The sequence below is a fragment of the Etheostoma spectabile genome, chromosome 24, assembly GCF_008692095.1.
Source record: "Etheostoma spectabile isolate EspeVRDwgs_2016 chromosome 24, UIUC_Espe_1.0, whole genome shotgun sequence".
Classification (NCBI taxonomy): domain Eukaryota; kingdom Metazoa; phylum Chordata; class Actinopteri; order Perciformes; family Percidae; genus Etheostoma; species Etheostoma spectabile.
The window spans coordinates 15,380,339-15,384,011 of record NC_045756.1 but is presented as its reverse complement, the minus strand read 5'-3'; the positions used below and the strand labels follow the sequence as shown (position 1 = coordinate 15,384,011).

Here is a 3,673-nt window from a genome sequence, read left to right as displayed (position 1 = left end):
TCAACCAGCAAGTTTTTTCTTGATTAGAAATGACACAGGTGTCTCCATAAGATAAGACAATGTACAAATGGCATCATTGTGGAAAATTACGCATCTTTTATTTACAAAAAGTGGCCTGTCCAAAATTATTCATACCCATCTCAATAATCAAGAGAAAAGCCTTTATTGGCTATTACAGCAATAAAACGCTTGGTATAATTGCTGACCAGCTTTTTGCATGTCTCCACTGGTATTTTTAACCATTCATCTTCACTCATCTCATCTTCAGGTTGGAGGATCTCCTCGCCATCACCCTGTTCTTTAGCTCCCTCCACAGATTCTCCATGGGATGTAAGTCAGGAATCTGGCTGGGGAACTGCAAAAGGTTCATGTTTTTGTCTGCTAACCATTTCTTCACCACTTTTGCTGTGTGTTTTGGGTCGTTGTCATGCTAAAATGACCACTGGTCCCCAAGGCCAAGTTTCTCAGCAGATTGCCTTATGTTGTTGAAAATTTTGATGTATTGCTCCTTTTTAATGGTGCCGTTTACTGTAATTAGGTTCCCTGGTCCCCCGACTGAAAAACATTGGGTTTCCACCACCATGTTTGACAGTGGGGATGTTGTTCTTAGGGTTGATGCTTCTCCTTTTTTACACCAAATAAAGGCTACGTCATTTTGGCCAAATTCAATTTTTGTTTCATCTGACCATAAAACAGAAAACCAGAAGTCTTCTTTTTTTGTCCAGATGAGCGTTTGCAAAGGCCAAGGGGGCTTTTGGGTGGCCTATCTGGAGAAGTGGTGCCGTCTGGTCTTGGTCTGGTCTTGGTCTGCGTCCGTTGAACCGAGCAGTGTGCAGTGTCCGTTGGACTGTCTTTCACCAGCAGAGCCCAGATTCATCAGGATGGCCTTGGTGGTGATCCTTTCTTTTTTCTATCCTCCTGGCCAGCACAGGTGGCACTTTTGGCTTCTTACCACGTCCACTGAGATTTTTCATAGTGTGGAACGTCTTGTTTTTTTTAATAACACTTTAAACTGTAGCCACTGGAACTTCCAAACATTTAGACATGGTCTGATAACCCTTTCCTGATTGTGAGCAGGTGCAGGTCCTCAGGGTGCTCCTTTCTCTTAGCCATGACTGTCCACAAACCAACAGCAGAGAGCTTCTGTTTTTCACCTGAGTTGATTAAAACAGCTGTTCCCAATGAATCAGGGTCATTAGGATGCTTTAGAACAGCTTGGACTATTTGGAATGGTATAGATCTTTTGGTTTTCCCATAGACTGTGACAGTTTGCAAAGGGTATGAATAATTTTTGACATGCCACTTTTTGTTCAAATGTAAAAAGATGAGTAAGAATTTTTCCACAATGATGCCTCTTGTACATCGTCTTATTATCTTCTGGGCGACACCCGTCTCATTTCTAATAAAAAACAAACAAACTTTAAAGTAACTTTAAGTCAGAATCTGCCGTGTGTATGAATAATTTCGGGCTTGAGTGTATATACACATGATCTAATAAGACATGCATAAATATATTAGGCAAAACACATACAGGCTGTTGATCTACTTCATCACATTACATGTGATCACCTCATGTTTCATGCTCTAAGAAGCCAGTTCTCCACCTTTAAACATGACATGGTAGATCACTGTGTGAGAAGATGACTCAGCATGTTTAAGGCTTAAACATGGAATGACTACAACATAAAAGCCCCAGTAGACAAAACAAAATTTCATTAAAGCTTTTGTGTGACAAATACTGTATATGTCAAAATTTAACAAACTCAGATTGATATGTATATTTTTTTAAATCCCACATTGGAAATGTACATAAAATAATTGTTTGAAATGCATTGATAATCGGTTTAGGATGGAATCGTTGGCCTCTAAAATCGGAATAGAATTCAATCATGAGGTGCCAAGAGATTTCTACCCCTAGAAATAAAGTTGCCGGTCAGTCACCACGGCGGACGGGACACCGCTGTGCCCGTCTGTCAAAGCGGAAGTGTAATAAATAATGTAATTACAGTGTAACATTAACTGCACCAAGAATGCTTGTAGATGTGTAAGCGCACTTGCAACCACTTCACCGGCATTACCGGGACTAAAACAAAGTGCCCAGGCAATGTCATTTTGCTCCGTCCGCGCTAGGACTTGACAACATAGCTTTTACTTTTTAAAACCATCATCGCAATAGCAACTGGCACATTATAAACATCGTGAAAAGCTGCAATATATCGTGAAAGACACAGATATTTTAGTTGAAAGAATATCAGTAGAAAACTGCACTAAAATGCAAATGTCATTTTTCTTGGTGGTGCCTTTTATATTTAATAAGTGCATAAAAGAATGTTGGAAACAATTTATTTTTGTTTTAAATTAAACACGCAATTAAAAAATACTGCAGATATGCAATGCCGACTTACAAACAACATTATTGCATTTTGCATATTGTCCTCATATCGTGTAGCCCAAGTCCGCACCTGAGATCGCTCTCAGGTACCAAAATTTGGGTACCGTTTGATTTAACAAGATTTGGTCTACAGTAGTACTTATTCAGTCGGTATCCAAAAAGTACTGAGTTAGGTACGCAACCTTAATGACCACTAATGAAAACAGACAGACCGGTCAGAAAGCCTAAAATTCTAATTATTGGATTTTGACCTTTAAGGACCTACAGAGTACTACATCTCATGTTAGAGAATTAATTATTTTCCTTTTAGAGTGTTTTAACCTGACTGAGGTTCTCTTCTCTCCTTCCACTCCTCACTGCTAAATGGTATCTCTCCTATGTGGATTCCCATGTGGTTCTGTAAATTTCCACTCACTGTAAAAGCTTACCTATAGACAGAGTGGCTGAATGGTTTCTATCCTTTGTGGATTCTCATGTGTGACTGTAAACTTCCGTTCTGTGTAAAAGTTTTCTTACAGACAGAGCAGCTAAATGGTTTCTCTCCAGTGTGGATTCGCATGTGTTTCTTTAAATTTCCTTTCACTGTAAAAGCTTTCCTACAGACTGAGCAGCTGAATGGTTTCTCTCCTTTGTGGATTCTCATGTGTGCTTGTAAATTTCCACTTTGGATAAAAGCTTTATTACAGAATGAGCAGCTTAATCGTTTCTCTCCTGTGTGTATCATCATGTGTTTCTGTAAACCTTCACTCCTTGTAAATGTTTTCTTACAGATTGAGCAGCTAAATGGTCTCTCTCCTGTGTGGCTTCTTATGTGTTTCTGTAAACTTCCACCCCGTGTAAACGATTTCTTACATATTGAGCAGCTAAATGGTTTCTCTCCTGTATGAGCTCTCATGTGTCTCTTCAGATTTCTATTGTTGCCAAATATTTTCCCACACTCAGAGCAGCTAAATGGTTTCTCACCAGAACTACATCTCGAAACATCATTATTCAGAGAGTTGAAACCTGACTGAGTTTCGCTGGTGTCCTTCCAATCTTTACTGTCATCAGTCTCAGTCTTGTAATCAGTATCTGTTTGTAAGTGTGTATTTGCATCTGAGTCCGTGGCTGTTTCTGTTTTCAGCTTTTCAGTTTGCCTTTGATGAAGCTGTGAGATGTCTTCATCGTCTTCACTCTTTACAGGGATAAGAGTGACTGGGAACTTGGGGGTATCAGTCTGCTCCAGCCCTTGAAGCTGCTCTCCCTCTTGAATGATATGGAGTTCCTCCTGCTCCTCTTTAA

The 3,673-nt window shown here is 39.7% G+C and overlaps 1 protein-coding gene and 1 pseudogene across 1 annotated transcript in view; one reads left to right on the top strand and one right to left on the bottom strand.

Moving 5' to 3' along the window:
* LOC116673699 (zinc finger protein 431) overlaps positions 1-3,673 on the top strand; it is a 193,334-nt gene that overhangs the window by 128,181 nt on the left and 61,480 nt on the right. The window lies entirely within an intron of this gene.
* Positions 1-3,673, bottom strand: part of LOC116673702 (gastrula zinc finger protein XlCGF8.2DB-like) — a 325,201-nt pseudogene that overhangs the window by 316,987 nt on the left and 4,541 nt on the right.